The sequence below is a fragment of the Schistocerca piceifrons genome, chromosome 3 (assembly GCF_021461385.2).
Source record: "Schistocerca piceifrons isolate TAMUIC-IGC-003096 chromosome 3, iqSchPice1.1, whole genome shotgun sequence".
NCBI classification, from domain to species: domain Eukaryota; kingdom Metazoa; phylum Arthropoda; class Insecta; order Orthoptera; family Acrididae; genus Schistocerca; species Schistocerca piceifrons.
Window position 1 is genome coordinate 421,557,946 of NC_060140.1, and position 13,397 is coordinate 421,571,342.

Here is a 13,397-nt window from a genome sequence, read left to right on the forward strand (position 1 = left end):
ATCTTAGAAGAAAGATTAAGGAAAGGCAAACCTACGTTTCTAGCATTTGTAGACTTAGAGAAAGCTTTTGACAATGTTTTCTGGAATACTCTCTTTTAAATTCCGAAGGTGGCAGGGGTAAAATACAGGGAGCGAAAGGCTACTTACAATTTGTACAGAAACCAGATGGCGGTTATAAGAGTCGACGGACATGAAAGGGAAGCAGTGGTTGGGAAGGGAGTGAGACAGAGTTGTAGCCTCTCCCCGCTGTTATTCAATCTGTATATTGAGCAAGCAATAAAGAAAACAAAAGAAAAATTCGGAGTGGGTATTAAAATCCATGGAGAAGAAATAAAAACTTTCAGGTTCACCGATGACATTGTAATTCTGTCAGAGACAGCAAAGGACTTGGAAGAGCAGTTGAACGGAATGGACAGTGTCTTGAAAGGAGGATATAAGATGAACGTCAACAAAAGTAAAACGAGGATAATGGAATGTAGTCGAGTTAACTCGAGTGATACTGAGGGAATTATATTAGGGAATGAGACACTTAAAGTAGTAAATAAGTTTTGCTATTTGGGGAGCAAAATAACTGATGATGGTCGAAGTAGAGAGGATATAAAATGTAGACTGGCAATGGCAAGGAATGCGAGTGTAGCCATGCATGGAAGTGAAACATTGACGATAAATAGTTCGGACAAGAAGAGAATAGAGGCTTTCGAAACGTGGTGCTACAGAAGAATGCTGAAGATTAAGTGGGTAGATCACATAACTAATGAGGAGGTATTGAACAGAATTGGGGAGAAGAGGAGTTTGTGGCACAACTTGACTAGAAGAAGGTATTGGTTGGTAGGACATATTCCGAGGCATCAAGGGATCACCAATTTAGTATTTGAGGGCAGCGTGGAGGTTAAAAATCGTAGAGGGAGACCAAGATATGGATACACTAAGCAGATTCAGAAGAATGTAGGCTGCAGTACGTAGTGGGGTATGAAGCAACTTGCACAGGATAGAGCAGCAGGGAGAACTGCATCAAACCAGTATCAGGACTGAAGACCACAACAACACAACAATCCACCTCCATGTAATATTTTACTGTATATTTTCTTAAATCTTGTAAATACTGTGCAGTTCATCTTCTATGAGGTGATGCGGCAAGATACCTATGCATGTGAATAGAAAATATAATACTTACAACTTGAAGTTATGGTACTCTGTTCGTATTTGAGTTTGCATCGTGTCGGAACCTTGAGTAGAATTTTTGTTTGGCTGTCATTCTCAAATCTTATTATATTATTCGATTCGTTTTCTGATCCTCACACTAGCATAAAAAATTTAATGTAAATTGTTGTGCCTTTGAATTTATGAGAAAATGAAGTGCATTACTCGTGCATGTTTTCGTTATTTGTCAATATTTGTAATATGACATTTAGATAAGTATTGCATGTGCAAGTTGGGCACTTGTAAGGTGTTCCAACCTGGTATATACATCGATTATTGTCATACTTTACTCATATTGTGATTTGGTTCGCTATTGTGATTCTCATAGCTCTAAATATTTTTGGACACTATAGCTGTTATTAGTATCCAATGTGTGGTCCCTGGAGAGGGGCAGTAGCCTTTTCAGTAGTTGCAAGGACAACATTCTGGATGATTGACTGATCTGGCCTTGTAACATTAACCGAAATGGCCTTGCTATACTAGTACTGCGAAAGGCTGAAAGCAAGAGGAAACTACAGCAGTAATTTTTCCTGAGGGCATGCAGCTCTACTGTATGGTTAAATGATGGTGGTGTTCTCTTGGGTAAAATATACCGGAGGTTAAATAGTCCCCCATTCGGATTTCCGGGCGGGGACTACCCAAGAGAAACAAAACGGGCGTTCTACGGATCAGAGCGTGGAATGTCAGATCCCTTAATCGGGCAAGTAGGTAGAAAATTTGAAAAGCGAAATTGATGGGTTAAAATTAGATATAGTGAGAATTAGTGAAGTTCGGTGGCAGGAGGAATGGAACTTCTCGTCAGGTGAATAAAAAACTAAAAACCCCGTCCGAACAGGCCCTGGATGGCCCAACGGTACCGACCTGCCGCCGTGTCATCCTCAGCCCACAAGCGTCACTGGATGCGAAGATGGGAATATGGAGGGGCATATGCTCAGCAAATGTGTGAGTTCTTAAGGGACCAAACTGCAGAGGTCATCGGTCCCTATGTGCTCAGCACACCGCTCCACCGGCCGTAAGTCAGTTTACGGGAACGGAGCCGCTGCTTCTCAATCAAGTAGCTCCTCCGTTTGCCTCACAAGGGCAGAGTGCATCCCGCAGGCCAACAGTGCTCGGCAGACCGGATGGTCACCCACCCAGTGCTAGCCCAGCCCAACAGCGCTTAATTTCGGTAATCTGGTGGGAAGCGGTTTTACCACTGCGGCAAGGCCGTTGGTTGTCAGGTGAATACAGTGTTATAAATACAAAATCAAATAGGTGTGGGTTTAATAAAGAATAAAATGTAGGAATGCGGATAAGCTACCACGAACAGCGTTTTGAACACATTATTGAAGCCAAGAGAGACACGAAACCCTCACCCACCACAGTAGTACAAGTTTATGTGCCAGTTAGCTCCGCAGACGAGGAGAAGATTGACTAAACGTATGATGAGACAAAATAAATTATTTAGATAGTTCAGGGAGAAGAAAATTTAATAGTCATTCGGGACTGGAATTCGATTGTATAAAAAGGAAGAGAAGAAAGAGTAGTAAGTGAATATGGACTGCGGGAAGGGAATGAAAGAGGATGCTGACGCATAGAATTTTGTACAGAGCATAATTTAATCATAGCTATCGCTTGGTTTAAGAAGCATGAAAGAAGGTTCTATACGTGGAGGAGACTTGGAGGCAACAGAAGGTTTCAGATTGATTATGTAATGATAAGGCAGAGATTTCGGAGACATGTTTTAAATGTAAGACATTTCCATGGGCAGATGTGGACACTGACCACAATTTACTGGTTATGACCTACAGATTAAAGCTGAAGAAACCACAAAAATTCAAGATTTTAGGGAGATGGGACCAGAGGTTGTAGAGAGTTTCAGGGGGATAGTTAGGGAGCGACTGACAAGAACAGGGGAAAGAAATACAGTAGAAGAAGAAAGGGGAGTATTGAGAGACGAAGCAGTGAAGGCAGCAGAGGATCAAGCAGATAAAAAGACGAGGGCTAGTAGAAATCCTTGGGTAATACAAGAGGTATTGAAACGATGAAAGAAGACAACATAAAAATGCAATAAACGAAGCTGACGAAAGGGAATACAAAAGTACAAAAATGAGAGTGACAAGAAGTCCAAAATGGCTAAGCAGGAAGGGCTAGAGGAAAAATGTACTTGAGGGTAGTATTATGGAAATGAAAGAGGACGTAGATGGAAATGAAAAGGGAGATATGAGACTGCGTGAAGAATTTGACAAAGCACTGAAAGACTTAAGTCGAAACAAAGCTCCAAGGCCGCGCGGAGTGGCCGCGTGGTTTAGGGCGCAATTCACGGATTACGCGGTCTCTCCAGCCGGAGGTTCGAGTCCTCCCTTGGGCATGGGTGTGTGTGTTGTTCTTAGCATAAGTTAGTTTAAGTTATTTTAAAGTTGTGTATAAGTCTAGGGACCGATGACCTTTGCAGTTTGGTCCCTTAGGTACTCATACACATTTGAACATTTTGAAAGCTGCAGCAGTAGACAGCATTCCGTTAGAGCTACTGACAGCCTTGGAAGAGCCAGCCCTGACAAAACTTTTCTATCTGATGAGAGGGATGTATGAGACAGGAGAAATACCCTCAGACTTCAAGAAGAATACAATAATTCCAATCCCAAATAAAGTAGGTGCTGACAGATGTGAAAATTAGCGAACTATCAGATTAATAAATCACGGTTTCAAAATACTAACACGAATCACTTACAGAAGAATGGAAAAACTGGTAGAAACTGATCTCGGGGAATATCAGTTTGGATTCAGAAGAAATGTAGGAATACGTGAGAGAATACTGATCCTACGCCTTCTCATAGAAGATAGGTCAAGGAAAGGCAAATCTACGTTTATTGCATTTGTAGACTTGTAGACGCTTTTGACAATGTTGACTGAAATGCTCTCTTTCAAATTCTAAACGCAGCAGTGATAAAATACAGGGAGCGAAAGGCTATTTACAGTTTGTACAAAAACCAGGTGGCAGTTGTTATAGTCGAGGAGCAGCCATGTATGGAAGTGAAACATGGACAATAAACAGTTTAGACAAGAAGAGAATATAATCCATTGAAATGTGGAGCTACAAAAGAATGCTGAAGACTTGATGGATAGATCACGCGACTAATGAGGAGGTATTGAATAGAATTGGATAGAAGAGAAATTTATGGCACAACCTTACAAGAAAAAGGGATCGGTTGGTAGAATACATTCTGAGGCATCAAGGGATCATCAGTATTGGAGGGAAGCGTGGGGGTTAAAAATCGTAAAGGGAGACCAAGAGTTGAATATAGCAAGCAGATTCAGAGGAATGTAGATTGCAGTAGTTACTCGGAGACGAAGAGGTTTGCACAGGATAGAGTATCGTGGAGAGCTGCATCAAAGTCCACAACAACAACATAGCTGTTAATACTGGTACTAAACAAAAGGCCACGCTTACATACTTCTGCGATGGTACTAATTATTGACAATTTCTTTTTGTCGTTTTTTGTACAGTTTCACGGTTGACTTGCCATTTAATTGTAACAGTTTTTGTTCTATATCTGTATACGCCGTCAAATAATTACGTGAAACGCATAACTACTTTGAATACTGAATGTATGAAGTAGCATTAAGTGTATCTCTGCTTCGTTTTGTTTTTCGTAAAAAAAAAAAAAAAATCTTTGGTCCTTATTCTGTGAAATGCGTAGGTCTTCATGACAGTCATTTTTAATCCTATGATCTAATGGGTCATACCATGTTTTGCGTTTTTCTGCACAAGTGTAACAGTGCAGACAGGATATACTATTTATAAATGATGTGGCATGCGAGTGACAATGATCTTTTCGTAAGTATCCTTTATACATCACTTATACGTAAATACGTTGCTTTCTTTGGTCGATACAGATACAGAGATGATGCTACTATATCGCAACAGATAGTAAAAAAGAATGTTAATACAGTTGTGTGTCACGTTTAAAGAAAAATTATTCCTGAAAATTCATCTACACCCACATCTACACGACCACTCTGCAAGTCACACTTACGTGCCCGGCAGAGGATTCAGTTCATCGAACCACCTTCAATTTGTTTCTCTAGTGTTCCAGTCTCGAATAGCCGTCGGGAAAAATGAATATTTAAATATTTCCTCGCGAGCACTGATTTCTCTTATTTTATTACGATGATAATTTCTCCCTATGTAGTGGGAATCAACAAAACATCATCGCATTAGGAAGAGAAATTTCGTGAAAAGATTTCGCCGCAACGAAAAGCGCCTTCCTTTTAGTGATTTCCATCCCAAGTCGCATATCGTATACGTCACACTATCTCCACTGTTTCGCGATAATACAAAATGAGCTGCCCTTCATCGAACTCTTTGGATGTCCTCCGTTAACGCTATCTGATAAGGATCTCATAACGCACAGCAGTACTCCAGAAGAGGACGGGCAAAAGTAGTTCAGGCAGTCTCTGTAGTGGACCTGTTGCATCTTCTAGGTGTTCTGCCAGTAAAACGCAGTCTTTGTTTTGTCTTCCTCACAACATTGTCTATGCGAACGTTCCAATTTGAGTTGTACGTAATTATAAACTCTAGATAATTAGTAGTTGAGCTGGCAGCCTTTTCATTTGTGTGATTTATCTTGTAGTCAGTTTTATCGGATTTCTTTTCGTGCTCGTGTGGATGACCTCAAACCTTTCAGTATTGTGACTCAATTGCAACTTTTCACATCCTAAGATACACTCCTGGAAATTGAAATAAGAACACCGTGAATTCATTGTCCCAGGAAGGGGAAACTTTATTGACACATTCCTGGGGTCAGATACATCACATGATCACACTGACAGAACCACAGGCACATAGACACAGGCAACAGAGCATGCACAATGTCGGCACTAGTACAGTGTATATCCACCTTTCGCAGCAATGCAGGCTGCTATTCTCCCATGGAGACGATCGTAGAGATGCTGGATGTAGTCCTGTGGAACGGTTTGCCATGCCATTTCCACCTGGCGCCTCAGTTGGACCAGCGTTCGTGCTGGACGTGCAGACCGCGTGAGACGACGCTTCATCCAGTCCCAAACATGCTCAATGGGGGACAGATCCGGAGATCTTGCTGGCCAGGGTAGTTGACTTACACCTTCTAGAGCACGTTGGGTGGCACGGGATACATGCGGACGTGCATTGTCCTGTTGGAACAGCAAGTTCCCTTGCCGGTCTAGGAATGGTAGAACGATGGGTTCGATGACGGTTTGGATGTACCGTGCACTATTCAGTGTCCCCTCGACGATCACCAGTGGTGTACGGCCAGTGTAGGAGATCGCTCCCCACACCATGATGCCGGGTGTTGGCCCTGTGTGCCTCGGTCGTATGCAGTCCTGATTGTGGCGCTCACCTGCACGGCGCCAAACACGCATACGACCATCATTGGCACCAAGGCAGAAGCGACTCTCATCGCTGAAGACGACACGTCTCCATTCGTCCCTCCGTTCACGCCTGTCGCGACACCACTGGAGGCGGGCTGCACGATGTTGGGGCGTGAGCGGAAGACGGCATAACGGTGTGCGGGACTGTAGCCCAGCTTCATGGAGACGGTTGCGAATGGTCCTCGCCGATACCCCAGGAGCAACAGTGTCCCTAATTTGCTGGGAAGTGGCGGTGCGGTCCCCTACGGCACTGCGTAGGATCCTACGGTCTTGGCGTGCATCCGTGCGTCGCTGCGGTCCGGTCCCAGGTCGACGGGCACGTGCACCTTCCGCCGACCACTGGCGACAACATCGATGTACTGTGGAGACCTCACGCCCCACGTGTTGAGCAATTCGGCGGTACGTCCACCCGGCCTCCCGCATGCCCACTATACGCCCTCGCTCAAAGTCCGTCAACTGCACATACGGTTCACGTCCACGCTGTCGCGGCATGCTACCAGTGTTAAAGACTGCGATGGAGCACCGTATGCCACGGCAAACTGGCTGACACTGACGGCGGCGGTGCACAAATGCTGCGCAGCTAGCGCCATTCGACGGCCAACACCGCGGTTCCTGGTGTGTCCGCTGTGCCGTGCGTGTGATCATTGCTTGTACAGCCCTCTCGCAGTTTCCGGAGCAAGTATGGTGGGTCTGACACACCGGTGTCAATGTGATCTTTTTTCCATTTCCAGGAGTGTACATTGTCTATATCATTTTGCAATTGGTTTTGATTTCCTGACGTTTTACTTGACGGTAAATGACAGCATCATCTGCAAACAATTTAAGAGGGCTGGTCAGATTGTCTCCTAAATCGTTTGCACAAATCAGGAACAGCAGGGGCCGTATAACACATCCTTGGGGAACGACAAGTATCACTTCCGTTCTGCTCGAGAACCGTACGTCATTTACTTTCTGAGAGGAAATCAAGAGCCTGTTGCACAAGTGAGACGATAATCCATGGGCACGAATATTTACTATCGAGTGGCCTCTGACTAGCAACAACTTTTAAGACCCAGCAACAGCCCTCATGCACACAACTGCAGAATACTGTGCTCCTGTCTGAATCAATTACTGCCATACCAACCTCACCGACACGCAGCTAAACCAAGCAATGCTGACCATAACTGGAACTTACTGAGAAATATGGCGCTCCCCGAAGTAGACGGCTGGCCGTTCCCAGACCACATTCGGAAAAATTTAATGTCAGCACTTCCCATTAATGTCATTGCAGATTTCCTTAAACGGCAGCAACTGAGACTGCCATCCGCCTGTAGCAGGCACCAACCATCTCAACAACTTCAACATCAGAAATCACTGGACGTCTTAGACGAGATCAGAATGTCTCGAACTCCTAACTCGTGAGAGAGTGCCAAGGTTTTCTCTTCCCAGAACACAGTGATGGAACATCAACAGGATTCACACAGACCATGGTACATGCAACAAGAGCCTTATTCAGTGGGGAGCTTCAGAATGCCCCTGATGATATCGTTGTGGAGCTGAAGACCGAACAGTCACCCATCTTACCTCGATTTGACCCGACACATTGTTCAGGTGTGCGTTACGAGACGTCCACTACTCTCTGTCCACCGAAGCATTGGAATGACTAGCGCACAGTGACCTCCGTTTGCGATATCAAAGTGCTGTCGGCAAAACAAATGTCTGTTCCTTTAGTTTAAGTTTTCAGTAAACATTGTATTTTTAATTTATTTTTCACAATCTGCGTAGTTTCATTCTAACACAGTGTGTTTCAAAAATACTTTTACAAACTTTTTCCACCAAAACCAGAAAAAAGGGTCATATAAACGTATGTCCGAAAATCCATCGTTTTTACGTTGTCAATGCAAGATGAAATTCAACATCTTTCCAGATATAACCCTACAACTTCACTTATCTATGCACCCATTTGACTCGTTGTATCTCTTTGTGTTGCCAGAGAGACTTGTTTACATTCATGATTCGTCTGTCTTCAACATGCCTAATGTGTACATTTACTATAGGTAGTGAGTTAACTGAAAGTGCTCCACTCAAACATTGCAGGATATTCATTTTGTGAGTAGCCAGACATGATTTTTATTTTGGCATGCGAATGTAATGGACATGCACAGTTGTATCAGACAGCGTTTTTGACTGAAGACAGCTGTGTCATTTAACATTTGGTGCTGTGTATCATTGTGTTGCTGAAACAGAATCAATATGGATCGAGAAAGACCACGTGTTTCTCGTACGCTTGACCAGGAAAAGCCCATTCTACGGTCTGTCGAAGAAGGCACAGGTACCAGCGCAAGACAAGTGGCCCTGGTATGTGGTCAATATACAGGTTCAGCATGGAGGATAGACACTAACAAATCATATTTCTTCATCATGTTCAACGTCTGCAGGCCCTTATGCCTGTCGATCACCCCACATGGAGACACTTTTGCTGATAGTTTGTCGCACAAATTACTAATCCGTTTATTGTCTCTTGAGTTTTGTTACAAGCCATCTTTTGGAAGAAATAGTATAACAAATTTCCACAAGCAACACGTTCGGGCCGATTGCAATCATCATGCTACAAACATCAATCGAAAAGTGACAAATCATTCAAATAAGAGGATAATTTGAGGTGGAATATTACAGTAATAGCTTATAAAAGCACCTTGGACTGCAGTGACTGTATATACTGACTTCTAGCTACATTTAACATGAGGCGGGTCTTCTTTCTCTTTGGTTTCCAATAATTTTTGGAGACAGCGCGTGCTGCATTTGCGACATGCAAAGCAGTACACAACGTAAAGAAAAAGTGGGCCCGAGCAACCAGCAGGAACTGTGGCATTCGCAGGCTAGGTAACGTGAGGTGTTGTCAATGAGGAAGTTGCGCAGCCAGGCGTGTTCCAAGGGGACCAGTGCTGTTCTTCGTTTACTATACGTCTCGACCCTAGCGGCTGAGCAGTGCCGAGAGAAAGAAGTTTCATCAGCGGGAAACCGGCACTTTGCCGTGTTCCGGATAGAACCCTCAGCAGATAATCATCTCTTGCTTTCCAAAAGAAACATGGAATGCCGCAAAATAAGAGACTAGTCTTGTGCACAGTTTTTTACATTTTAAGACCTATGATGGAGGGTTAGTTGCTTGGCATGAAAACACACAATTAGTGAAAATGCTTGTGATTCCATAAGGACATATCATATGGAGAGGGTTTTCGGAAAAGAGGGGTGGAGGGGTGGATCTGAAAGTCGCTGAAGTTTTAACACTATGCGTTTTTCTTGGCAGGATTTTTGTGGAAGAATCAATTATGCCATTGGCAGACTGCGAGTTCTTAAATAACAATTGGCCGTCATGTCTTGCTTGGCGCGAAGGAAAGAGCAGGCTGTGCAATTCTAACAGAAAATTAAGTAGTTTGAAACGGGTATTGGTACTGAATGCATCCCCGTGTGCTGCGGTCTGCTCCTCGAGCAGCCGACTGGGGAACCAGAGTTCATGTTGGCAGACGCGACCCTCGTCTTGTACTTCAGAGATGACAGCACTGTCCACGTCTCTCGCTGATAATTTATGGGGGGCATTATTAGCAGCTTTGGTACCTTAGGACAATCGTTGGTTAGAACGTAATCAGATTATTGCAGTTGTCTGTCCAAGGTCCACTAGTGCGTTGGTAGATGCATGCGTTTGCCGGTCTAACGGACAAACAGTCATAGCGTCCACTTACTTAGAAACTGGCATGGCATTTCAGAATGTCAGTTACGTCGGTAGAGAATATTCTCAAACATTTCAAGGAACTATGGAAGCCAGCAGTTTCACTTGGTGAAAACCATATAGCACAGTTTTGTAATTTTAGCTTAGTATTGTCAGATAGCCAGAAACGTTTCATGTTTATGTTTTATTCGAATAAATTAATTTGTTCATTTAAAACATTTTTCTGTTGATATATTCAGTTAATCTCATTTTCAGTATTATGCAACACTCCCCTTTAGGATTCACAGCTGAGGCCTTCACATTTAATCGCGTTAGTTAAGCCATTAACACACAGTTATTCAGCTTGGGTCTTAAGGGTATGTCTGTCTCCCAATTAAAATTGTGAGTCAGGTTAACAATTTGAACACAAGCGGCGTTTTACATGTGTGGGCTGGAACTGTAGGTGACTGCCTGGTAGGGCCATACATTCTCCCAGAACGTCTTACAGGTGCCGTGTTCTGGCACTTTATTCAGAACACCCCCCAAGATCAACTAGAAGACGTTTCCCTACAGATAAGAAGAAACATGCGGTTTATTCACAGTGGAGCTCTAACACATTTTAGTCTCAGTGTTCAGGATACATTGGCTGGTATTTACCATCACAAATGGATAGGTAGAGGAGGACCAGTTCCATACCCTGAACGTTCCCCCAACCTCAGTCCATTGGATTATTATCTCTGGGCCACCTTAAACAGTTGGTTTATGCAGCAGGCCCTCCGGATGCAGAACTTCTTCATCGAAGTCATGGATATGCGCGAAACCATTTGAAACCATGAGCGAGTATTTGAAAGAGTGTGACAGTCCATGACTCGTAGAGCGTATGAGTGTTTAGAAGCAAGAGGATACTTCGAGCATTTATTATGACTTGTGTGTTGGTTAACAATAACTGCTTGGCCAGTGTAGACATAAAACTGTAGAAAGAAAACTCTTTACCTTACGGGTACCCAACTTCATAGGAATTATGTTTAAATTGTGCGCTGCGGGATTAGCGTTGTTAGCGGGTTTAGTGTCATGGCTTGCCGTTAAGCTCAGGCAACTCTATGGCGACGTAGGGTTGAAAAACAAGCATCAGCGTTCATTAAAAATTTCAGATAGTGAACATGGGTCTGGACAAGGCGAGCAGGGATTTACTCGTAAAGCTGTGTCACGGAAACAACAGCAATAATGCAGCTGCGTTTCGCGAGTATCGACCCATACAAAGAAAATGAGAGGTCCTCTCGCCGCTCCGGTGTTGGAGAACATGATTCGGAAATTCGAATTAACTGACGATTTGGGAATTGCTTCTGGGAGAGGCCGACGGCCAACTGCGCCACAAATTGTTGAAGAAGTTACCGTTGCCGTGGCTGAGAATGATGGACGCAATGTGCTATCTTCAAGCAGTGCACGGGCTCTCACGACAGCTAGATATTCCATGGTCCAAAATTCGAAACGTTCTGCGAAAAATTGTGAAATGATATCTTTAGTGCGATTCCACACTATCATGGAGGCAGACGGTCGTCAAATTGGACAACGTTTGTAACCTAGAAAGTAAATATATTATACAATTAACAAATGTTACCCTCTTACGTGGACATCAAAATGTGTTTTTTTTTTTCAATGGTCTCTTCTTCATTTCGCTTCCCCATGTCCTTACTAATGTTTTCACAAAGTTTCATTGTCCTACTGTCACTTGTATTTCATGGGGTCCCTCTCAAGTAGAGAAAGTTTTTAATTACAAGGGGCGTTCAGCAAATAGTGCAACACACGTTTTTCTGAAAGTAGGTTGGTTTCATTCAGGATTCCGACACATCACATTAGTTCCGACTCATTTTCCTACAAAACCCTATTTTCCAATAAAATCTCCACTCAAAGTGACAGCATTACGCCACCGTGCTTGGAGCGTCTGTATGCCCTAGCCTGGTATTACTTTGGTGGTCGAGAACGGAGCCAACGTCTTGATACATCAATAACCTCCGCATTTCGCCTAACAGATGGAAGAGAGAAGGTGCGAGATCCGGGCTGTAAAGCGGATGAGTAATAACAGTCCACTCAAGTTTTGTGAGCAGATTTATGTGAAGCCTTGCGTTATCATGAAGAAGAAGTTCGTTAGCATTTTGGATACGAATACGCCAAGCTCGTTTCTTCAATTTCCTGACGGTAGCACAACACCAGAATTGATCGTTACACCATGAAGCTGGACATCAAACAGAAGACCGTCGCTATGCTTTTACCGGCCGAGGTTGCAGCTTTGAATTTTTTCTTCAGAGGAGAGAGAGTCTGGCGCCACGCCATTGCCGTTTTGTTTCGCCTGTGATGACATTCGACAAAAAACTTTCCCGATCAGCCTCTTACCTTGCAAGCAATTCTGCGCAGATGGTCCTTCGTTCCTGTTTATGTTCTTCTGCTAGGCAGCGAGGAACCCAGTGGGCACACACTTTTGAGTACCCCAGCTACTCGGTAAGTGTGTCAGCACTACCGACAGAGACGTTCAGTTGAGCAGTAACGTGTTGACTGTGATCCGTCGATCTCCTCGAATGAGAGTGCCCGCACGATCCAACATTGCAATATTCACAGCTGCATGCCGTCGGCCTGCACGCGGAAGATCGGACATATTTGCACCACCTTGCTTCGATGACGACAGTCGCTTCGCCCAAAGATTCAACGTGCTTTTGTTCACTGCCAGGTCTGCATAAACATTCAGCAAGCGCCTATGAATATTTTAGATACTCTGGTTTACCGATCACTGCTTGGAAAGCGCCTCCTTCACAAACCCCAATTTGAAGGCTACGTGTATCACTGCCAGGTATCTAAATTTCATGAAACTATAGGGGCTGAAGCGGAAATATTCCAACAAATCCCAAAACAAATTCCGCATTTTTAACCGAAATTGTGGCAGAAAAAAATGTGTTGCAGTACTTATAGAACGCCCCTCCTATAAACACCCTGTATGTTCACAATTTTTCTTGTTTTGTGTAGGGAACCTATCCCGAAAATTTGTGTAAGTATATTTGAAACACCCTTTACATAGCACCAAAACTCGCTGAATTCAGAGAATCACCCAGTCTGACCTCTCTTTTGTAAG